Raw genomic sequence first — 27500 nt, 5'->3', positions numbered from 1 at the left:
ACCGAGCGCAGCTCTGTGTGCCTTGGGTATGTGCTGTGATTTGTTGTGATGCTCTTATGGTTATTGTATGGAAAGTATTCTGCGTAGGATGTGTGCAGTGCCTAGTAGTGCAATTTTCTGTATGTTATATGTGTTTGTAAGTCCTGGTGTTTTTGTTATGCATTATCTGAATATTTTTTTATCATGCCTAATGCACCAATTATGATAAGAATTGTTTCTGTTTTTAGATTCCACATTCTGGTTACCTCTATTTCCAGGTCTTTGTATTTTGAAAGTTTCTCCATTTCTTTTAGAGACACGTTGTCATCCGCTGGTATTGATACATCAATTAGAAAACATTTTTTTCTTCATGATCTCTGACAACTATATCTGGCCTGTTGGCCTTAATTTCTCTATCTGTGTGTATTGGCATATCCCAGAGTATGGTTGCTTTCTCGTTTTCTGTGACCTTTTCTGGTGTGTGCCTATACCATCTTTTTTCTGTTGTTATTCCATAATGTTGGCATAGTTTCCAGTGTATATAGGTCCCAACTCTGTCGTGTCTGTGAATATATTCCTTCTTAGCCAGGACTGGGCAGCCAGAGATAATATGATTTATTGTTTCTTGTCCATCTCCACATATTCTGCAGTTACTTGTTATATTTCTTGTCATTACATGTCTTTGGTAATTTCTGGTGGGGAGGCTTTGGTCTTGTGCTGCAATTAAAAATTGAGCTTCTCAACCATTGTTGGGATTTTTCTTTGTCTATTTCTTTTGCATTTAGTTTAGTCCAGTATTTGCCATGAAAGGGCTTTTCTTGCCATCGTTTTATCATAGTTCGTTGCTGTTCTATTTTTAGTTTGGATTTCATTTGTTTTATAGCTTTTGTTGTTTCTTCTTCTTCTTCTTCTTCTTCTTCTTCTTCTTCTTCTTCTTCTTCTTCTTCTGCATATTTGTTAGGTGGTATGATTGCTTGTTTGTATTTGTCAGCTTCCTTAAATACTGTATTATTATTATTATCATTGTCATTAATATTATTATTATTATTATTATTATTATTATTATTATTATTATTGATATTATCATTATCATTATTATTATTATTATTATTATTATTATTATTATTATTATATTATTATTATTAGAAAAATTTACAGCCTTAGAGCTGTTCCTGAGATTTCGTAAAATGTGGGATACTCCGTCATGGGAGAAAAATAGGACAAATGTAAAGGTTATAGTTCAAGGAAACAATGAAATAAAGTACTGGGGGAAAAGAAATAAAGAAATGAACAAAAGAGAAGCATAAAAGTTCACAGAAACAGCTGTAAGACTAAATTTTTCTGATAACAATAATGATAATAATAATAATAATAACGTATATGACTTGAGATGCTTGTCTTGCCTTAGCGTTTGTTGTCCTTTTCAATGAATATAGATATACATGCATATTTTTGTGTGAAGTGCTCCATTTCAAATTGTTTCAGTGGACTTTAACAAAAAACATCATCTCATCAGATGGACTTATCGAATACTGAGCCCTAATTCGTATGGAAAATTGCATTTTTATACATCTAAATGTGGGCATATGCATACCAAAATCAAGGAAGTTATGAGCAAATTAGACCTCCTGGACAGAACAGAACCTATTAAACCACAAGTACCCAAAATTACTATTAAAGACCATAAGAAAGACTTCCCAGATAGTGTAGGAGTACGATTAATCTGTCCGACTAAATCGGATATCGGCAGACTTAGCAAGACCATCCTGGACAGGGTGATCCCACACATCAAACCCCACATCCCACTCCAACTATGGATTAACACCAACGATGTGCTAGAATGGTTTAACACTATCACCAATAGGCCCGACTACTCATTCATCCAATTCGACATAGCTAGCTACTACGCCAGTATATTCCCCATCTTACTTAACAAATCCCTTATTTTTGCCCGCAACGTTTCACTCATAGACAGAGAAAAAATTGACATAATTCTATTAGCTAGAAAAACCATAATAGAATTCGACGGTAGACTCTGGACCAGATCCGATACCCCCGACAATTTCGATGTGGCTATGGGCTCGAGCGATTCAGCTCAGGTGACTGACTTGGTCGGGGCCTACCTGCTCAAGAAGCTTTTCTCCGAGGTACCGGATCTTCAGGGGGTCTATACAGAGACGACGCTCTCTTCATATACCCCACCAACAATAGGAGTAAACTAGAAAGAATTAGGAAAAAGATCAGGCTTTTTTTCAAAGCCTTCAATCTTAAACTAGAATTTATGACCAATACTAAAATAGTAAACTTCTTAGATGTTACGTTAGATTTGAATAAGCACCTACACTACCCGTATAGGAAACCAGAAGAAACTACCAAATACATCCATACCTCTTCCAACCATCCACCCTGTATAATTAGCACCACGGTCCAAGCCATCTCAGACAGACTGACAAAACTATCCTCTAATAGAGAAATTTTCAATAATCATGCACAACACTACAACCAGGCTCTCTATAGTGCCGGGTATAACCAGAGAATATCATATGTAGACCACCCGGGAGCGTCCGTCGGCCATAAGACTCCCAATTATAATCGAACTCAGCACTCAACTCACACTAGCGATAATTCTAATTTAAACTCCAAACAACGTATAGGAAATAGGCGAACTAATAGAACAGCACACAATAGTAACCCTCCCGACGAGAGCAATATAGATCCTATTAGGAGAAATAGAAGGGATAATAGTAGATTACGCAAATATATATGGTTCAACATACCTTTCAACTTAGCAGTTAGGGGTAAGTTATGTAAGAGAATATTCTCTATAATTTCCAACAACTTCCAACCCACCCACAAGTATAGAAGTATCTTCTCCAACAAAACTATTAGGATTTCCTACTCTACCCTGCCCAACTTGAGCTGCCTCATAGCTAAACATAACTATATTAATATTAGAACAGCTAGATCAAGAGCAAACCATAGCGACCAACAGAACCCCCCTCATCCAGACAGTAGACAATATAACCAGACTGGCAGCCATACTACCCAAACAGTTAGTAATAACACCCGCCAACACAACAGAGGAAATACTACACCCATCAACAACCAGGAGGATACCAACGCCCCCACTCGTATTGCAACACCTCCGCCTGGGATTAGCAGCACACGACCGAACAATGCAATGCAATGCAACTGCAGATGTGCATCAGAGTGCCCGCTGCAGGGCGCATGTAGGGCGAAAAACGTAATATACTCATGTGAGGTGAGTACTCAGTTTAACACACTCACCTATATTGGTTGCTCAACCTCCTGGAAATCCAGATACTACAACCACCGGTCCTCGCTGAGACACAGACATAAGGCTAACAGCACCTCCCTCTCTAAAAGAATTTGGGAATTAAAAGACAAATGCATAGGCTTCAAACTCAGATGGTCCATCATCGGATCAGCTGCACCTTATTTAAATAATAGAGCAGCATGCCAACTATGCTGTGTAGAACTCCTTAACATCTTGAAATTCAAAGACAAACACAATCTTATTAACAAAAGGTCAGAGTTCAAACCATCCTGTATACATAAACTTATTAATACTTTCAAATACTACAATGCTTAGGTCTTATACCAACTCCCCCATGCAATTTCCTCCCACCCGGTGCAACCTGTCGGCTCCAGCACATCCCGCTTTCCTATATGTGCGTGTATATGTGTATGTGTGTGTGTGTGTGCGTATGTATGTGCACATACGTGTACGTATCTGTACATATACATATATATGTACATGTGCGTGTGTGTGTGTGTGTGTGTGTGTGTGGGTATGTGTACGTGCATATAGGGTTCCCTGCATTTTCCCCCTATATATACAAATTTTGTCTCCCATATATGACTTCTTTTCCCTAAATATTTCTTCTCCTACACCCATATCCTCCCTATGTAGTCTTTTTAATCCCCTATATCTATACCCTTTCACATTTCTAACTCAGATGTTGAACGCACACCGCCAAACTCCACTTCCCACCCTTCCAATTTTCAGTTCCCCCCGCCCGCCCCTACGTTTAACACACACCTCTAACTTTCAACCACCTTCATCTCATGTTAAACTTTACAAAATTATATTTTTATCTTATTTTATTTTATTTTTATTTTTACTTTTATTTTTACTTTTATCCTACTTCCATTTATTTTTATTTTTATTTTTAATTTTATTTTTACTTTTATTCTACTTCCATTTATTCTCATTTTCATTTTCATCCCTTACCTTAACTCTTATAATTTTTATAATTCTTATACTTCATTTCTAACTATTACATTGTATTTCTTATTTTATACTGTATTTTTTATTTCTAATCTTTACTCTTACCCTCATTCTTACCCCTAACTTATCGCTTTACACCTCTATATATGTTTATTTACTTACCTATGGATCCACCTTTTGAATATACGAGCGTCCGCGTACGTGTGTATACGCATACATACATATGCACGCGCATATATGTACATGCATACTTCGATATCTTATAGCTATACCATGTGCGCGTGTGTCTCTGTGTGTGTATATGAGTGTATATGTGCACGCACATACGGACACACAGCCGTGTGTGCGTGCGCGTATTGACATGAGTACGGGATTCTTTACATACGTTCTTATACACATCCTTTAATATCTTATACCTGGACCTAGAGGCGTGGGCATATACGTGTGTGTATGTAGTGATGGGCGCGCGTATATACATGTGAGCGTGTACGCGCGTAATGTCCGTGTATATATGCGGATATTCTGTTGTATGTATGTGTGTGTACGCGCGTGCGTGTGGGTGCGTGTGTGTTTATGTACGTGTTTACACGCGAGTGCGTGTGTATGCTTATAGGCTTGGAGGCGTATATGTACGCGTGTATGTGGGTGTATATATCCATGATGATATGTATGTACTAGAAGTCCATTTAATTCAAGGAACCAGATTAAATGCTCATCAGCTCTGATTTACAACGCATTAAGTCCCCAGACGAAACTGTTGATGTACTGACAATTCTACAACTAAATTTTATCAATCTCCTGACCACCATGCTTGGTCCATAACCTCTATACATCCCTTATCTTTACATTCTTTTACACTTTTATCACGTTTTTATCAGGTTTTTTTACTTTTATTTCTATTTCTATTTTTACTTTATATTTCTTTATACCCCCCTTACATCTCCTTACAACCCTTTATCCTCTACATTTTTATATTATTCTATACTTACACTTTTTATACATTTTTTATCCCTCGTCCCGAACTCTCGCCCCTCCATCTTCACCTCTATATATGTATTTATTTATTTACATTACCTCAACATCCAATTTTCCTCATTCTACATTGAGAGAAGAAAGAGATGGACGCTTCAACTCTATGCTGCTGCCGCATTATGTCGTACGTGAATGAGAGGATTTGCATCCCCAACCAAGAATTTTTGATGTAACACATGTCCTTGTGGAAGCTGTTGTGCGCGGCTGAAGAAGGCCACAGACATACATTATGCATTGTTATAAATCTGTCTAATAAAGGCCCGAAACATATGTACCGCTGAATCCTTCGCATCATGTTTTTATTTTATTTTGATCAATTTATATATATATATATATATATATATATAGATATATATATATATATACACACATAACTCTATCTCTCTCTCCTTTTCTCTCTTTCTTTAAATTGTCATATTCATTATATATTTATACTTATACATATTTACATATATTTTTATACATATTTATATTTATTTATTTATTTTTTTATTACATCAAATATTTTTCACACGTACATATCTTTCTGATGTGTCTTCTGATATTGATTTCCTAATATTAATAATAATATATTATTTAAAAATTATATATTTATATATATATATATATATATATATATATATATATATATATATATATATATATATACATATAAACATACGTATAAAAACAGTATAATGTGTTGAGGATGATGTCTACATTAAAAATTCATTCATAAATTTACATTGTGATACGCTACCACAGCATATTGACATTAAGCATTATACTGATTTCAAATTTTAGGATAAGGCCAGCAATTCTGTGCGAAGGTTACATCAGTGCTCAACTGGTACTTATTTTATTGGCAGCGGACGGATGAATAATACTGTAGACTGCGGCAGAACTTAGGCGCGGGACGTAGCAGTTTATCCGGCGCGGTAATGATCTTGCCAGCAAATATATATTTGTATACACACACACACACACACACACACATATGTATGTATGCATGTATGTATATCATACAGTGAATAAAACCAAGGACAAGTTTCGTTCCGTTAATTAATAGGCTAAAAAATTAAAAACTGTATAGTAAACGCATAAACGAAAACAGACACAGAAGGGTATCGTCCAGTGGGTCTAACGCAATCTCGTGCCTTTAACGATAATATTGTTTCCCAGATGATGGCACCTACGAGAGCTGCAGAGAATATGGGACTGATAACAGACAAATAAAATATGGATAACAAGCAATACAGAAGTGAAAATGCAAAAATTAATGTAATTCATGACGAGGCCACTGATGGAGAGACAAGGGACAAAAACGATTAAAAAAAAACACAGAATGAAGATGTCAGGCTGGATGAAAACGAAGTATGGGTAACACTTAGAGGGAAATACTAAAGGATTGAAAACAGCAGGTCAAGAGACAACGAGACAGGTTGATGAGGGAGACTAGAGACCTTACGACTGGTGTAAAAGCAGAGAGTGACAGAAAAATAAGGCTGGCCACGGGTTACGTTCAGGTATCGGTCAGGAGACATAGAGTGCAGAGGAGAAAGGAAGCGAAGGAGAGAGAGAGAGAAAGAGATTGAGAGGGAGAGGGAGACTTCTATTTCTAACCGTTCTTCGTTTTCCTTTCTATCTCTCTTCAACACTGTGTTCCAGCATGGTCATGGTCTAATGATTGAAACGAGTATAAGATAAAAGATAGAGATATCTATACATTGCTCTCGTGTGTGACCCCTCTGCCCAGCATTCGCCATGATAGACCGCTAGCCACTAAACCTTTTTTTATTTTCTTTCCTAGTTTATTTCTGTGTTCCTTTCTGTCGAAGAGCGTAGGCTCGAAACGTAAAAGACTTTCTCGTTTCCCGAGCGTTAAACTTATACATCTGTTTGTTGTTTACACATCCGTCTTCGTCTTTTGTCTTTTCGTACATTCCCACTATATATATATATATATATAAGAGAGTTTGAATGTATAATTATATATACGTAAGCAATAATAAATCTCTGAACGAGGTATAAACAGTAGCTGCACGACAAAAGTAGCATCCACCTTTAGTGGTTAGCCACATTTATGTGGCAAATATACTTCACATATATATACATACATTTGAGAATATGTATATATTAGTATACACAGACACACACACACACACATATATATATATAATATTTACATATGTGAATATGTTTGTGTTTCTGTATTTCATTGAATTCGTGTATGTAATTGTATAAATGGGTATAAAATTTTGGTACATTATCCTATAAGTGTATATTTATATGCGTATGTATATATGTGCGCATACTTAATGGTCACATATATCATAATTCTGGGCAGGTGCATCTTTCGCAATGTAGCATTTGCAAAATTAATTTATCATAGCCTAATTTTCTTTGTTTTGAAATTACACACAAGTGTATATATATATAACGGGAAGCTTTATGAAAATAAACAAAAGACGAAGGCAGGTGGAAAACAAACGAACAATTGTATTAGTATGGCGCTCAGGAAATATAAATAAAACAAGTCTTTAACGTTTCGAGCCTACGCTCTTCAACAGAAAGATACACAGAGAGACACTGGTTTATTCTTTTTTGCTTGGACACTGGCTTCTAACAATAGGTTTCCCTTATCTTGAAAAGTAAGTTTTAATCAAAAAAATTCCTAAACGATGAACTTTTATCTTACCTTATATATTATATATTATTTATTTATATGTTTCCTATATATATATGTATTTTTATATATTTATATATCTATATATTTATATATTTCTTTATATTTTATGTATTTATTATTCTAGATATTGTAATGTTAAAAGATATATATTTTTTTAGTCGCTAAATTATTAATCATTAACTTTTAACCGCGATGGACTGTATTCACACATTTTTCTTATATTTTTCTTATATGCTTGTATTGGTGAGTTGTTTTTCATCTTCCATGATTTTATGCGTGTATATTCTATATGAAAGAAAAAGCATTATGTGATTACATGTTCGAGATATGAAATGTTACGTGAATGACCTTAGTTTAAATATATATATATATATATATATATATATACATACACACACACACACATACACACACACACATACACACACATACACACACACAAACACACACACACCACACACACATATATATATATATATATATATATATATAAGCACATCAATGTGCTTCATGCATACTACCCTGCCAAAATGATACATTTATCGTCTCCCATACATATTTACTGTCTCACACACCTCATGTGCATAAAAGCACGTGAGTACAATCTTGCATTCAGTGTTTAGCCTCATGAGCATCATTGTTTCATTTGTTTGTCTCCCTTTCTATTTACACATCCCTTCACTCCTTACACACATCTACTCATCTCACTCTCTTTTGTATATAAAAATGCAGTTTCTTCTCCTTGGCTTCCTCGTTTCATTGTTTCTTTGTTTCTTTCTGTTTTTTCTTTTCTTTCTCGTACACACAGAGAGGGAATTCATTTGGTTGGCGTTTGATTACGTGTTTTAAAGAAATTCTGATCACGACTAGCCTGTCTTTGTGCAGAAATGCTGTAACTAGGACTGCCAACTCTAATGCGGACTTCCTTATTATAAATCAGTGGGATGCGATCTGATGTTGGTTTGCCCACTACTTGTAACATATCATGTGTCTCTTTCAGATGTTACCTCATTGGTTCTTGACTAATTTGATATTTTGTGCGGAAATCAGTTTTGCAAGTAGAAATACAGTCAAATGTTTGATGCGTAACAGAAATTTATACACTCACAACTTTTATGAATATATTTGTATATTCCCATGTGACAAGGAACTCACTATATGATCAATATAACTGCGAGGAAGAAACAGCGCACAAGTGTACCATACTTCAACTCTACCGTTTTATATATCTGCTTTGACGCGATTTTTAGCTGGAAATGTATTTGTCTATATATGTATGATTCCCAAAGCTGACTTGGAGCTAAACAACAACGTATTCTACAAAAGTGAAGAACAATAACTAACTTTCTTAAAGATGTCTGTTACTGGGTAAGTATTGCATCTCCACACACTATAGTTTTCTTTAAGGCGATACTGGACTCTTATCGTTGTATACTTAGTACGAGAGGTGATGGATACTCACCTTGGTGAGAATCTACTAGCGTTATTCAAATGATGCCAAATATACTTCTCATCGATAACAGAAAGTGAATGGCAGATAATAGAGAGTAATAAATAGGAATTCGCATTTCATTTCTTACTGTTCCAGTCATGTACCTACGTTGTTATTGTCATTGATGGTGGTAGTGGTGCTGAGATATTTGTTAATGCACTTGTTGCTGTTTCTGCTATTGTTTACTCCATCAGCGCTGATTGAATCACCTCAGTCATAACTAACGTTTTTTGCTTATATGTATTTTATGGACTAAAGTGTATAACGTGTTTAAGGCGTAGTGTGATTTGCTCAATCACATGTGACTCCCTCGTTTACTTGCTCTTGGTGTACTTAAATAAGTACACAACATGACACACTGTACTCCAGTTGCGCAATTAACGCCACCTGTATTACAGAGACAAAAGGAAGCCTCTACATCAGCAAAAACAACAGCAGAAACTAAAACGTCGGCAACAAAGACAATCGAAAACATCACCACCATCAGCAACAACAGCAGACACAGTAGCGGCAGCCAGCATACACGTTCGCATTTCTACGCACAATGTCGCCTCGACCTTATCAGAGAGAATCACACTCATAAGCATATATCAAATAATTCAAAAATGGCCGTGATTTAGTAATGATGATGAGGAGGTAGAAAGGGAAGAAGGAAGAAGGAGAAGGAGGGATAGAGTATAAACTTCAATGTTTCTTTCAATGCTTTATGACACGCCTGCGGTAAAGTAACGCGAGAAAAACACCAGATAAATGGAATATTGAGGACTTTATTACAACAATTCGATGTGTGAAGAGAAAATTAATGAATGAATCTTCGATGTTGATACATTAACAAAATGAAAGAAGTTCTCGTTATAGGTCTTTAGGGTCTACACGAAACTCTGTTCATATATCAGTTAAATGAGAACTTTCATAATTTGTACAACACAGGGCTATAAATGTCAACTTTGATATATATATATATATATATATATATATATATATATATATATGTATGCGCGCGCGAGTGTACATATATGTATGCTTCTGTTTACATATATACAGAGAATATATATATATATATATATATATATACATATATATATATATAATTCGTTGTATAGTAGCGATGATTTCACGTCTTACGATCTAGAACTGAAAACAGTGGTCTTATATATATAGTGGCTACTATACAACGGATTTGTTTATCGATGCACCGCCGCTGTGCTCGTGAGTGCAAATTTGATAAAGCATTTATGCCTTTGTAACTGAGCAGTTTGTGAAAAACAATCAATAGACAACGTGCCAGACTAAAAAATTAAGTACTTGCGTCCCTTTTTCCTTTTTTACTAAGACCTTCAAGACAGTTCCGAGTATAGAAAGAATCGAATGAATAGTAGAAGTAAAATAATGAAGATATATATTTGATATATTTGAGTAAATTATTGACGTCAGCAGATGTACGCACGTTTCGCTGAAATGAGAGTAAACGAATATTTTATACATAATAGCATACACCTATACATACATGCAGGGAAAACATCCAAATATGTTAACTGGTGCAAACTCTGTGGAGTTCACACCGAACATATTACCCACATCATAAGCAGATGTCCAATAGTACCATAGTGTTATTATCCACCGATGAGATATGATGTTATAGACAAGATATGAATTAAATATTTTATCCACTTATAGACTTACTTTTGAATTCTTTATTTTAAGCTGCCGGGCACAGCTAATTTGTAGTAGTGAACATGGAATAACTGTCTGTCTATCTATCTATCTATCTATCTATCTATCTATCTATCTATCTATCTATCTATCTATCTATCTATCTATCTATCTATCTATCTACCTACCTACCTACCTATCTATCTATCTATCTATCTATCTATCTATCTATCTATTTATCTATCTATCTATCTATCTATCTATCTATCTATATGTGTGTGTATGTATGTATGTATGTATGTATGTATGTATGTATGTATGTATGTATATAATAATAGAGACATCAGTCTCATGTTAATTTCTTAGTTTAGCTTCAGGTATTTCAACAAAGATATTGGGAGATCTCACCTTTTACACCTGTCTCATCTAGCTTTTCTCCAAACTTTCCAATTGTAGCCAATTTTCGATATTTTCAAATTTGATATTTTATTTTAGGCAAGTTGTTCATCAAATCATTGCATATTATACGGCAGTAGAGTCAGAGGTAAAGTCAACCAATGCCTGTATTGCATTGTTCAGCTTTGAACATTTTATTTTTATCAATTACGCGTTTTTTTTAAAAATCAGACAGATGTTATCTACGATCTTGTTAAGAATATAAGTGCATGCTTAAAGATCTGACATCTGCTAATAAAAGTCATATTCAGAGAATTGCTATTTTGAAAATAGAAGCCATAATTGTGTTTTTGAAATACTAAAAGCTAAGTATAGGTTAAGCATGCTGACATCTAAATTGGAGATGACAACATGTTCGTTGTGTTAAGTAACAAATTTTGAAATTAAGAATGTTTGAAACATTTGCAAGCATTAAATGCGATGGTAGTGTAATTAACTTTAGCTGTTCCCAAAATGAATTACACTCATATTTTTAAATATCATCACCCTCATTTTTTTCTCTTTCTATATTTCCTCTTGATTATCTTTCTTTGCTCTCTTTCACGCTTTCTATATATGTGTGTGTGTGTGTGTGTGTGTGTGTAGGGAAGTGTTTGTATACTTACATATAACATATATACATAGATGCACACACACACATACATACACACACATACACGCACACATATATATATGTTCACGGCTGTAATGGAGTTGCTGATATATTGATATTGAAGATGATGGCTATCGTCTGGTTGATTGTTTTATCCTGGAAGATAAATTGAAGGACTTGTATGTAACGAGAAGAAATCAATATTTAATTAATTAGATTTCTACTATATTCTTTTCATATTCAGAAGTAAACCTGAAATTCATATTTTAAAAAAATAGCCCCAGATTGTTTGACACATGTTTTGCATAAAGGTAATATTCTTCAATCCCAAACTGGAACTAAACAATTGAAAAACAAGGTTCATCGATTTCTTTACTTATATCTAACAACCTAGCATAAGAGTTTTGCTTTTTTGGGGTGCATTTGGAGAAGAGCATGTACATGTGAAATTCATATATCTATCTTAATTTCTAACAGAGAACATTTTCATATCGATTCTTTTTCAGATAATTTCTTCAAATTAATTGCTTAAACACCATATTACACAGGAAAGTTGAAACATAACTGGAAGCTTCATTAAAGTAGTGGTCACGTGCTTAATTCCTTAAAATATCAACGTTAATTAAATGGTGTTTTAATTGAATCGTACGATAATTTAGAGTGTGGGTTGAAAAGTAAAAGCAAAATATCGAAAGTCTCAGTCTCTCTCACTATTTATGCATGTATGTATGTATGTATGTATGTATGTATGTATGTATGTATGTATGTATGTATGTATGTATGTATGTATGTATATATCTATGTATGTATATATGTATGTATGTTAGTATGTATGTATCTATCTATTTATCTCTCTATCTCTCTATCTCTCTATATATACATACATATATACACACACACACACACACACACATATATATATATATATATATATATATATATATATATATATATATATATATATAATATATATATATATATATATATATATATATATATATATATATATATATATATATATGCGTGTGTGTGTGTGTGTATGTATGTATAGTTTACATGTATATGTGAGCATGTAAAATTTTATTTACATGTATTTCTAAAAGTATATTTTTAGATTAGTATTATTTTATTAATTTCCATATTTTATATTTTCTATTGTTAAGTATTTTTCAATATCTCCTAATCATGTTCTTTTTCTGTTGTTATGGTTCGCCTGATGATGAACAATAGTCTGTAGATGCTTCAGGGCTCAGTTATATTACATTTTGTTACATTGTCAGTTTTCTATATGCTTATTATTTTTTCGTGGCTTAATGACTTTATTCTCGTTGTTTGGTTTGGGTTCATTGTTCGTGTTTCCGTTACGTTTTCTTCGTTTCTTTTAAGCTTTCCTCTCTGATATGTGATAAATTTCTATTCTCTGTGAAAGAGTCTTCTTAGATGAGCTAGTCTTTTTATATTCAAAGTTACCTTTAAGTCCTCTCGAAATTTTACACGAGAATGTAATAGTTTCCTGTTTATAATTTAAGTTTATGCTTACAATAATTCATAATGTAGGAACGAACTCATCCCATGCTCATTTATAGCTTTTTGGTTTTACTACCGACAGTTGAGAGCTAGTCTCCGAGCGTTTGTTAATATTTTCCTAAATTCCGTCGAATACTAGCATATTTCTAGTGAAAGAGTTTTGACTCTCTATTTTCTGTATTTCTAGACATCAGATTCAAAGAATACTGTTTTCTAACTTCAGTTTCAATGACTGAAGTTGAATTGATTAGCATATTTTCTTTTCTTTCCTTTTTTTTTCGGTGGGGCTGAATCAGGAAGGAGACAGATATATATGCTTCTTTCTCGCTTGTCTTGGCAAGCTGATAGAATTTTTGTACATGCCAACGTTAGTGTTAACACTTGGAGAAGAATGTGAAATAGGCGGTGAGCCTAATAGAAGTGGTTTCGACGCTAAGAATGCAATGTCTTTTCCCATCGGCTTTCTAAAGGAAATGGAAAATTATTCTCTCGTAAAAGAAGATATAGATTTTTCGAAAACATTCTGAAAAAAATGTTATAAACACATAAATTACCAACATGTGTGATAATATTATGCCGTAAAGCATAGTGGTGGTTCGCGGCAGCAAAACCTTCAACAACAATAGTGATAAAAGCAAAAAAAAACAAAAAAACTACAGCGGTAGTAAAAGCAGTTCTAGCAGCACGAACAATAGGAGCAGCAATCATAAAATAGCCAAAATATGTAATGAAACCAAATAGCAGCAGAATAAATAAAAGCTGAATGAACAGCAATGTCATCACTCACAGAAGCAATAATTAAAATACCAATAACATGAATAAGAATAGTGACAAGATCATCATCTACACTAGTTTTGTTAAGTGTTAAAAAGCTAAAAGACAGCAAACACAATAACAGTATCACCAAGAAAAATGGATCTTTTTCCAGAGCCAACATCCCCTGAACTCTATATTACTTTATCTAACGGTAGTAAGATTAATTATACAAAATTCTAAAGCTAAGACTCCTTGAATAATGGTAGTTTCAGAAGACTATGTAAATTCTTTGGTCTGAGATGGATTACAATATGGCAGGTTGCAGTTTAACATAAATTGCAGTACTATTTATATACTTCTTTTCCTTATGTTATGAGGCGATGTAACAAAAAAGATTACGTAATGAGGCACAGGTGTAGCTGTGTGGTTAGAAAATCGCTTCGCAACTACGAGGTTTCAGGATCAGTCTCACCACGTGGCACTTGGCTAAGTTTCTTCAACTAAAGACCCTAGTCAACAAATGCCTTTTGAGTGAGTTTGGTTGACGGAAATGTGCGATGTCTCTCCCCCACTCTCTCTCTCTCTCTCTTTCTCTCTATTTCTCTCTCTCTCTCTCTCTCTCTCTCTCTCACACACACACACACACAGACACACAATTATACTCGCATATCACAGGATAATTCACCGTCATCAATTCACTGTGAAGAAAGTTGACCGTGAACTTAAGATTTCGAAAATAAGTTTTTTAAAAAATTCTTTTACTGTGAACTTATCTCTCCGTAAACTTTCCCTGCGGTGAGTTGATAACAGTGAACTTTCCGTGAGGTAAATTGATGACGGTGAACTTACTGGACTTGGTATAGATGCAGTGCAATGGCTGAAAGAAAAAAAAAAACTTTTTCAATGAGAATCTGATAACTTTAAATCTGGGACTGTATTTCTTTACCTACATCAAAGTGCATCAAATTGCCTACAATAAAAGATGTTTTAGGGAAGGGTTCCCTGACTGTTATGCATTAATCTACTGCAGAGTGAAGAAATATATTCAGTTTGGCAGACAGACAGACAGACAAACAGACAGTTTGACGTCTATAGTGTAATCAATATCACTTTGTTTTGAATACAAACCACATAGATCTCGCGGTTCAGATGCGGCCTTCACCATAGGCCCCATCGATTTTACTAGACGTAGCAGTTGAGATAGATATACACCAGGCGAATCTTTTTTAGATTCCAAATAGATAAAAGAATTAAAATACGGCGAACACAAGCGCTAAACAGTTGTTGTCATTGTAAATAATCGTTACACGCTACATTGGAATATCATTTTCGACACTGAACGTGTAAAAAATGCAAAATCAGTTAATGATTAAATAAATTATAAAGAAATTATTTTCCAATTTGGGCATTCATAGAAGTTGTACTTAACTTCGCTGAACGGGGTCCTCGGCTAGAAAGGAAGACCAACACACACACCCACCCACGCGCGCGCGGACACACACACGCACGCACGCACACACACACACACACACACGCATTGAAAATGTATCATGGTTTTACAGCAACAAATAGGACACGTATAGATATACTTCCATTATGCACACACATGCATAAACTCAATCTCACATACAAATGGCATTCGTTCATTTTGTAGTTTAAAAACATAAAACCGGTCAATAGGACCTTTTTCTTTTACGTGCATAATTGTCTCATGTGTAATTATTAACGTCTAAGGTAAACATATTCATACTTATCAACTCTGAAAAGAGTTGATAAATATTGTAACAGTTACGTACTGTGGTTGATACTTCTGTTTTAACTCTCTCTTTCTGTTATTTTTTAATGTTTTCTGTAAGAATCGTGTCTAGTAATGCCTGGAGAGAGATGAGGTCTGGTGTGTCTAGAAATTCCCAAAGCAAGCCCTGTATCTCGTGAAAGTGATTGAGCGGCGGTGCGTTTGGGACATTTTTAGGCATGTCAAAGCCCATTTGTCTGGCACTCTGCCTGTCAATCTATCACTCTATCTCTCTATCTAGGCACATGTATATGTATATATATATATATATATATATATATATATATATATATACAAAAATGGGATAAGAACGCAACACATCCAGAAGGACGATACAAAGAAAACAAGGACGGGTCATTCGGAGTTTTCTTTCCTCGAGTTCCAGATTAGCTTTGCAATTTCGGCTGGTTATACTCGAGATTGCTCCAGTCTGGACAAACCCACGGAAAAACTGAGCTAGGATCCCTAGATTCCTTGCACGAGAGCAGCGAATGTATACGAAAACAAGGACGGAAAAACGGAGAAAAACAGGACAGGACACACACACACACACACACACACATATATATATATATATATGTATGTATGTATACACTTTATTTAAAAGCAGCAGAAATATAACAAAAGCTGTTACTCAGAATTTTTGTTATATTGCTGCTACTTTTAAATAAAGCATATTACTCTACGTCTGGTATTTGAGTACTCTTTTTTCCACCTTGTTTCACAGTTATGTGCTTACTCCGATATATATGTATATTTACATACACATGTATATACATGCATATACACACACATATATTTGTGTGTATGTGTTTTAATGCATAAAAACAGCCAACATTTACTGGAGAACACATCAATATACTCTAGTAGAGTATCAAATATATGTTTACAAAGAAAATGTGGAGCATCATTCCGGAGTTTCACTAATAGTATCTTTCGCTATATTAACATGAGTTTAGTAGCAAATATATACGTAGAATATACTTCCTTCAAAGAACATTTATAAACGTCGACTACATTTCTTGCCAACAACGTGACGTCTCTTTTCAAAACAATACGAAAGTGAAAGACTATTCCCTTTATCGATGCCAAATTTGCCACTTTTACCCGCCTTTCATTACGTTTAGATATCGATTGGACTTTATTATTGACTACTGAGTGAAACGTAACAAAATTATTAAAAGTATCATATGACATGTACGGGTCTACCCTTAACTGCATCAGTCACTTCTATAATAGATCCAGAAACGTTTTGAAATATTTGGACAACGGGATGTGGTATGCAATCTTCCCAATTCATCTCTGCTCTTCACTGAAATCACAACCCTAAGTCAGACGGTCACCACCTGAACAAATATATAAAATGTAATAGTCTCCCGAAATGACTCCCGAAATGCAGAGACTCCCGAAATGCAGAGACTCCCGAAATGCAGAGTGTTGACCGCATACACATCGGTCAGGTATCCCAGGTTGACTCTGCCGGATGCTTTTCACGTATATCCACTCTGTATATATATATATTCACTGTATCGTAATGTATGAAGCGAAGACGGTCATCGATAGATCTTCCAAGTATCCCGCAAATTACCCAATATTTCTTATGCCCTTCTTCGGAATCGTTGAACACTGCATATTTAATTTTAAATTCTGTACTATGAAGGATCTCAGAGGTAGTAATACTGTCTCTTCATGTGATGTGCAAGATTTTGCTTGCAAAGCTCATGCGAAAGGCATTTGACTTTGTCTCTGGTCTGGCAGATGTCATCCATGTCAAGCTATCGTATAGGACGTATGTTTGTTAAATTTTCAGCTTGGTAGTCAGTGTAAAGATTTGTTCTCTCAGACTAAATATGTGAAAGCATATATGACATTTAAATTAAATAAGTACATTTAAGAAGGTTTATTGTTAGTTCCAGATAACAATATAAAGGATTAATTCAAAGTGGTCTATTGCACGTAAAAATTCTAGCTACACCAAAATTAGAGTAATTGTTCTGTATGCGTGCGATATTTAAAAACATAATAAAAACACCCCCACCACCACAACAACAACAACGGCAACAACAACAACAACTACCACTACCTATGATAATGATATAATAATAATAATAATAATAATAATATAATAATAATAATAATAATAATAATATAATAATAATAATAATAATAACGATAATAATAATAATAATAATAATAATAATAATAATAATAATAATAATAATAATAATAATAATATAATAATAATAAAACACAATCAAAGATAATATAAACAGCGGATGACACGAAATGACAAACCAGCGTAGAACGGAAATAGTGAGGAAATGTATGATAAGAAAGAGCCGTGTAATGGTATAGATAATAAAATACAATCAGTCATAATCAACTACTGCCAGGTGGTTGATAACAGGTTTATGGATATCGTTCTATGGGTTCCACTATCAAACTACCAACTGGTAATCAAGGAAAAGCCATAAAAGAATTATTGTGAAAATGGAAGCGGTAGACATTCATCACTTGTTGTCTTTCGGTTGCTAGCACAATTCATTCACAAAACAACAGCAATCGATTTAGCCTCTCTACGGTTGTTTGACCTGCTTGATATAGCAGACAAACCTCTGTCTCTCCTTCTGACCCTCCCACTCTTTCTCCTTCTCTCTATTTATTTGTCTCTCTGTTTCCTACATCCCTCTCTCCGTCTCAAGCCACACCCTTCGATCTTAAACAAAAGAAGTCAAGACACATTGGATCTCGTAGCCTCAGATATACTATGCCTAAAGCTAAAATATCTCGGTGATCATGAATTGAATGCAATTAATCATAGATCTACTCAATTAGAGCTATCGGGAGCTAAACAGTAGTACTTGTGTGACAGTATTAATGGCTATCACTCTTACTAAAACATGTTTCAAATCTGAAATATATATTTACTGCTACGAGTCAACTGCACTAATCATTACAATACTCTATACTAATGAGGGAGTCACTTTGAAGACGCTTATCCAGTTAGAAGTAGCTGCTAAAATCACATTCAACTACCATGAAAAGGGAATAACGCACCAGAAAATATTGTTGTGGACGTATTATGTCTGAAGGAAAATATTATTGGTCACAGCTAAAACGTTTCTGATCCTAAGTTTGCTCAACCATATCTGATATGTGGGTAAACAACAAAATTAAGCACAATTGCTATAACAAGCTAACCTGGGAACTTGTATATGGTTGGTCAGCTCGTTAGATATAATAATGAGATCTCAAGAATCATACCCTACTACTTTGGAAGAGAACACATTGGGTAATACTGTCCAGGATACTGTATGTATGGATAAATTATATTTCCACTAGAATGCCTTTGCATACAGGGCTACTTATCGGAACCCAGTTTAAGCTAAACTGCAACTAATTTAGTATTTAATACTACATTAGTTGCAGTTTAGCTCCAACTGGGTTCCGATAAGCAGCCCTGTATGCAAAGGCATTCTAGCCGTGGAAATATCAATTTCCAATCAACTCATCCGATAAAGATTAGCAATCACTTTTGCCCAAGCTGGAACATTTACAAAGTCTATTGTCCGACTAAATCTCACAGCGATGGTGGCTCGTTCTGTTAGGAATAGTAGACAAATACCTAACCGACTTAATATAGGAAGGACACATTAAAATAGATGATAATGGTCTGAGTGCTTTTTAGATGATTAATTTGCCAAAACAGAATTTATCTTGGGACTAAAAACTACTCCCAACCCTTAAAACGGGTTAACATTTTATTCTCCGATCAATGAAACTACAGCAAAGATATCACAGGCACGAATAGTTTGTTCACTTACTTATGTTTCGGGTATTTTGTTGTTGCTGTTGTTGTTTTATCGCTGGTTAAGGAGGCTAATAACTAATGGTGATCTGGCGTTGGCCACCATCCGGCTATTTTCGTGCCATGAAGCTGGCTTAAGTAACCAGTCAGTTTGATTTTGGAATAACTGCCTTGTCGACGTTCTGTAATTAGATTCGTCTATGAAAAAGGAAGAAACTACCATAAGCTAAGAACCTCAGTAGTGCTAACCATTGCACATCTTCAGTTAAATGATATTTAGCAAGATGTCACAATGTTTAAGGTGATGTGTTTAATCAATTGAATTTATTTCAGTAGATGCCTGGTATTTATTTCCTCAAAATTGAAATAATGCGAAACGCGATCCCGTTGGAGCTGAACTAAAAAAAAACAACAAAAATAAATAAATAAAATGAAATTGAACACTGTGATTAGCTTGCCACTTCTGCCATGACACGGTTTTGCACTAGCTTCGTGAAAGCGTCCTTAATGAGAAATACGTGTATAAGGTTACAGATCATTTCACAGAGCGAGAAATCCATACAGATGAAGTACTTATTATTTTCGGTGTAATTTATAAGTACATCAAATATACAAATTCAGTCACCAACGGAGTTGTGTTTGACGCAAGGCATCGTCTCCGTACAATTCTTTAAATAAACACTTGAAACACATTTAGACTCTAATTAGGAAATCATCAGAATTCAAAACTAAAATTCCATGGGAAACATAATACAGATTATAACAGTTTCATCAGTTATCCGTCACATAATTATCCAATCTGTTCGTTATGGATAGCTCCCGGGTGGTTCTCTTACGTCTCACATCCATATAATTAGTATTTTCATTTGATTTTCTATTAGTGGTAATCAGTCGTTAGTAGTTACTTTACTTTCTTTGATTTTGCTAACATCACAAGCAATAATTATAGTCCAACTAGTCATCACATACCTACTAACTAATCTGTGACAAATGTCTTCATCAAAGTATACATCTATTTATTCGCTTGATTCTTTAAATATGTAGCTGATCTTTTGTCAATACTACTTCATTAAAGATAACTTTGACTCATTACCGTCCAGTAATCCTTTAGAAGATCAGTATAACATAAACAATCTGAATATTTAACTACAACTTGAAAGAAACACGAATCAAGTAATAAATCCATTGCAACAATTCAAAGACAAGAAAAACAAAATCTCTCACCATATTTTACTCATGTGACAATGTTTATTTTCAACCTCACACACATGTATATTGTGTGTTTGCATGTATATGCACGTATGTGTATATTTAAGGAACACGTGTGTTTGTGTGTGTGTGTGTCTATCTGTCTTTCTGTCTGTGTGTATTTATGTATTTAAAGTGTTCAAGCTGAATTACTTTCAATCAACGAAACATCTATATCATTGAAGTTTAAACTAAAGAAGTTGTTGAGGAATTACAGAGCGAGTTATGTATGAAATTGACGTGGGGAAGGGAAGTAAGAAATGTAGAGAAAAATACATGGAAAACACAGACGGATAAATGAATTGATAGGAAAGGAAACAAAATTGTATGGATTCTTTCATTTAGAAACATTTAGAATCATGGAGCGAAGTATGTCTAAGAATCACTTATTACTTTGAACAATCTCTGACATAAAGTAATACCAGAAGTAGAGTGAATGTTTTGGAGGGATTTTAGTGACGCCTTTATCATTACAATGATATACGCAGAGTATTAGGTATAGATTCTAGCACTGTGCTTCATACTTAATGTGATTCTGTACCATTTTAGTTTATTAATTCAGTTGTCTTTGGCTTCTTTTATATATAGGCAATGTTATCCAATGGAAAGCCATTGACTTGGCACCATACAGCTGGGTAACGTTCTCGTAGCAGTCACTGATGTTAGAGCTAAAAGGGCCGAAACAGATATTACAATATATATCATCCGACTCGCTATCAATTTCCCCACTTAGAACTGAATACAGTTTTTGATCGATCTCTGAAGGATGAAAGGGAAACTCGGGAGTTGAAATATACTGCGAGAAATCCTATGCAATGATCTAGCACATATGGCAATTCACAACTTCAAAATATAAATGATACATCTAGGAGGTTGGTAGTTTGATTTACATTTTGTAATGTTACATTTTGTCTTTTTTTTAAGAGGAGCAATAAAGAATAGTAACATAGAGAAAAGAGAAAATGAAAGACATTTTGGTCTGGGAATTAAAAAGGGAAGTAAAATTAATATGCAAAAAATTATTGAAGGGAGAAAAGGGGATCCTACGATATATTTAGATATAGTTATAAAATGACTCAAACTGATTAAATGAATATATAAATATATGTGTGTGTATGTATGTGTGCGTGTGTGTGTATTAAATAAAATGAGACGACAAAATCAAGGCTGTGTGGAATTTATAGGACATTTATAAAAAGAAAGGTAGTCTTACAGCTGTTTCTGGGATATTAGGGATATCCTTTCATCAGAGACGATGTGAAAGGGTGAAATAAAGGGAAATAGTAGAGTTCAATATGAGGAGTTATTTTGGATAAGGATGGAAATAAGTAGAAAGGGAAATAAGAAAATAGAAGTAAAAATTAAAATATATGTACGATGCTATAGCTGCAATTCCATTATCCAAGGAAAGTGGAGTATAGAAATGGCAGAGTTGCTTCATGTTCATGGCATACAAATTCCGATAGGAAATCATATGTTGTTATTACAAATGGAAAGTATGGAGACTATGCTCTTCCCTCATCCTATTCATTTTGACCATTCTCCTCATTTTAACATGCATATCTATTGTCTCATCTCTATGTACCTAATACTACCACTACGTTCTCAAAATTTAATTTACACCACAAAACCCCTTTGAATGAACAGCATTATTGGACTAGTCTATAGGGTGGGACCGGTGGTTTGTTTTGAAGACCAGGCATACGGTTCCATAGGTCGTACTTCAGCCTGCACAAGGGATCTTGCTCTGCAGATTGGCCAGGGCTACATTTAGTTGTAGCTTGAGGGTAAAAGAGGAAACACTACACTGCAGAGAAATGAAACTGTTCTTTTTGTATGCCATTGAATAAAGTGCTAAGGAAAGGGTGACGTTTTTTCTTAGTCAAAGATCTCTGTCTCGTCGATTTTCTGCGCTGGGTCACTCACATTCTGTGCATCATTTATAGATAGTAACAGTATTGAAATTATTTTTTGTGTTACTCGAATCTATGCTCCATTACGATTTGCTATCTTTCTTTAGCAAAATGCACGTGTACGCTTGTGTCATTATAAATAGTATAATTAAAATTGTTAAAATGATGATTTAAACTGTTAAACTATATTTGTTTTATTACAATACGTAGATCTTGTAAAACTGAAATTGTTAATAAATATATTATTTGCTATCTCTGAAATTATGTTTATTTTCACCCTTTTAAGAGTAAGTTTCTCTAACATGAAGACATATTGTGTTGAATGAAAACAGAAATGGTAAAGTAAAATTATCAAAAAGAAAAAAAAAAAGAAAATGACAGACCGAATGTCTTCCTCAGTATAGCGTGAAGATTCAAAGCATTCCAGGAGGTATCGCATTGAAAATTATCCAAAACGAAATATTTTCCCCCGTGGTTATACTTTGTATGAAATCCAAAATCGTTGGAGCGAGTTGAAGAAGTTGGTTATGACAGCATTCAATAATAATGATGATAACAACAACAACAACAACAACAACGACAACAAAAACAATAATAATAGTAATAATATGATGATAATAATGATAAATGCTCTGATGCAGTTCCAAGCAGTGGCTCTCATAGCTTTTGATCTTAACTTGATTGGAAGTCTTATCGTGCATGTTTTGTCTTGGTATAAACAATTATTCTGTTCCATATGACAGATTTGCTTGTCAGTTGTTTGACCGTAACCAGTTGAGCATGTCCCTTAGTGGCTGACGATATGTACATCTCTCAGTGGGGAAGCATTTATAGTCATGTGTTGAGAGGAATTCTTTAGGTTTTGAATAATTCACATCTGGAAACATGGGCATCTCGTTTATCCATAAACAAACCTTTGAGAAGGATGGGCTACACATCCTAAAAAAAATTCTAACTGGATCCCACATGCAAATTCACGCCCTGTTTATCTTAGTATGAGATCACCATGTTGCCCATATATGGTTGTGATGCATGCGTCTGGTGTACACTTTTCAGATGGGTGGGTAGTGATGATGGTTATATTGGGCTTCGTATATTCGTACCCTAGTTTCACTTTGATGGCGCGCGCTGCTTCCTCACTCAATAAGAATACCAATAATAATAATAATAATAATAATAATAATAATAATATTAAAAATAATGATGATGATGATGATGATGATGATGATGATGATGATGATGATGATGATGGTGATGATATGAAAGAAAAACAGAGAAAGAGTATTGGATTGAATGTTGAATTCCAGAAACATTTTCGGCAATGAACTCGCGCGCAGTGGTTGAGGTTCGACACGGAGATGGATTTCTGAAGTGGATTTCTGAAGATAAGATAAATCAGTTGGATACACAAGAAAACTCCCAACCATTCATGGAACCCTTCATCCACGTGCAGACATTGATCGTCTATACATGAAGAAAACAAATAGAGGGAGTGATTGAGAAGTGCGATGGACTGCAGCATATAAAACATGGGAATTTGCTGGAAAAACTAACCCAACGTGAGCAAACCTTGTGAGTAACAGTTACAGAAGTGGGCGCACTGAAAGCAGAAAAAAAAAAAAAAACAAGAAGTGCAAGATGGTCATGAAGAAGCACTATACAACAAGGGACTACACAATCGATTCTATGAAGTCAAAACTAAAGGAGAATGGGGGCACTATACTTGCCACGCAAGACCAAGCTTTGGCTACAAATTAAAGGTTCAACCTAAGAAATCAGTAATTGTTTTCGTTGTGCTGAATAGATTTGATGAAGTCATTGCCGATATTGTGAATGAATGCACTCGATTAAACCGAAACCAATATAAGTAGTGGCACCATGTTGCATTATGAGTCAGCAAAAGTGCTGCATTAGAAGCTGTAGGCACAAGGCCTGGAATTTTCGGCGCGAAGTGGGATAGTCCTTTATATCAACCCCAGTGCTTGACTGGTATTTAATTTGTCGGTACCGAAAGGTTAAAAAGCTAAGTCAACAAGAAAAGGACTTAAGACAACAATTATTCCTGTAGTAACGGCTGCAGTTGGCACAACACCCAAAATTCTACCTAAAATACTGAATGAGATTATAACTGAAAACAACATTGTCGACCTACAGAAATGTACCATCCTGTATTCTCCAACATATAAAATACCAGCTAACAGGCCTATAATACAGCTTAAAAACAACAATGTTTTACAAGAAGAACAAAGCGGGTGCCGGAAAGGAGGAGTATATGGTTATAAGGAGCAGCTTCTGATAAACCGAGCCATTATAGAGGACGGCAAGGTGAGAAAGGCAACACTTAACATAACTTAGATTGATTACCAGAAAGATTTCGACAGCGTTTCACACTCATGTATGATGGAATCTCTCCACAGCAAATAGCGTAGCCCCAACACTACTACAAAATATATCAAATATGTAATGGCAAACTGGAAGGCAAGTATAACACTGAAAAATGAATCATAAAGATATTACAACCTGCCCTACAGAGGGACTGTCCAATAATGATAATAATAATAATAATAATATAATAATAATAATAATAATAATAATAATAATAATAATGCCCTGATGCAGTACCAGGCAGTGGCTCTCATGGCTTCTGATCTTAACTGATTGGAAGTGTTATCATGTACATTGTTTTGTCTTGGTATAAAAGATGGGCTACAGCAAATATTCTGCTCTATACCACATATTTGCTTGTCAGTTGTTTGACCATAACCAGTTGAGCATGTCCCTTAGTGGCTGACGATATGTGCATCTCTGATCATGAGCAGAAGTAGTGGGGGAGCATCATAGCCATGTGTTGAGAGGGATTCTTTGGGGTTTGAATAATTCACCTCTGGAAACATGGGTGGTTCTTTCAACGTCCTTAAACAACCCTTATTCAGGGACCTTTTGAGCGGGATGGGCTACTCGACCTGAAGAAAATTCTAACTGGGTCCCACCTGCAAGGTCATGCGCTGTTTACCTTGATATGAGATCACCATGTCGCGCACATATGGTTGTGATGCATGTGCCTGGTGTACCCTTATCAGACGGGTAGTCATGATGGGTATATTAGGCTTCGTATATTTTACCCCAATGTCACTTTGATGGCATGAACTGCTCTCTCACTCAATAATAATAATAATAATAATAATAATACTAACAACAACATCAATAATAATAATAATAATAAGAAGAAGAAGAATGAGGGGGAGGAGGAGGATGATTGTTGCACGTTTTGGTACAAGACGAACAGGTTTAGGAGGAAGGTTAGGTCGTTTACAGTGATCCCAATACTGCCGCTCATTTTCCCGTGCTAGACAGAATGAAAGATGATGTCGACCCCGGCGAAATCTGAACTAGGAAAATAATGAGCCGAAAGATATACTACTGATGTTCTGTCAGTTCGCCACTTTGAGGATGATGATGACGACGACGATGCTGCTGCTGCTACTGCTTCTGCTGCTGCTGCTTCTACTACTACTACTACTATACTACTACTACTACTACTACTACTACTACTACTACTACTACTACTACTACTAATAATAATAATAATAATAATAATAATAATAATAATAATAATAATAATAATAATAAAAATAGTAATAATCGAATTTACATTATGTAATAATAACGAATACAACGGGTTCGTTATTTTTAATCATCATAATAACAACAACAACAGCAAAAACAAAAACCTCAGCAATAACGATGACATCGGCAATCCTCAGAGAGAAATCACTCACACAAGTATTTATCAGTTGTCATTGATCTTCTAATAACTAGTAAACTTCAATACACAGTTCCTGCCATCAAGCCCCGCCTTGCTTGGGGCAACTATGAACAGATCAATGAGATTTCAGGGACATACGTACGACTCTAGAACAGTATATTTATCGATTTTGTTGTGGTATTGTCATTCGTGATTTGGATTCAGACATTACTTATTTCGTTATTTTTTTTTAATCCTTAGCTTGAAGCCACTTTCTGTTTATCGTATATGATCAACTTATGAATCTTTCAATAGACTGAAACTGGTTTTCTATTTTTATTCCAGAAACGAACTGAAATACACGAATCCAGACACGATCAAACATGATCTTATGCATTAAAAAGCATTTAGTTTTATGTGCCGATATATTCATAATTCTTTCTCTCTTTCTTCCTCTAATACCCCTCCCTCCCACTATCATTCTCTCTCTCCCTTTCCTCTCTCTGTATATATATATATATATATATATACATATGCAGACATATATATAAAGATATATATATACATATATATGTATATATATG

The 27500-nt window shown here is 34.7% G+C and overlaps 1 protein-coding gene across 9 annotated transcripts in view; it reads right to left on the bottom strand.

Annotated features, from left to right (window-relative positions):
* Positions 1–27500, bottom strand: part of LOC115225832 (5-hydroxytryptamine receptor 4-like) — a 384417-nt gene that overhangs the window by 132171 nt on the left and 224746 nt on the right. The window contains exon 3 of one of the 9 annotated variants that reach the window (XM_036499246.1): positions 15257–15284. The exons of 7 other annotated variants lie outside the window; for them this stretch is intronic. The gene's annotated coding sequence lies outside the window, so the exon portion shown is untranslated. Of the gene's footprint in view, positions 1–15256; positions 15285–20385; positions 20409–27500 lie in introns of those variants that run through there. One more of the 9 variants, XM_036499252.1, reaches the window with a different exon arrangement.

Source organism: Octopus sinensis, linkage group LG2 (assembly GCF_006345805.1).
Source record: "Octopus sinensis linkage group LG2, ASM634580v1, whole genome shotgun sequence".
NCBI classification, from domain to species: Eukaryota; Metazoa; Mollusca; class Cephalopoda; order Octopoda; family Octopodidae; genus Octopus; species Octopus sinensis.
This window is presented reverse-complemented; position numbering and strand designations above follow the sequence as displayed.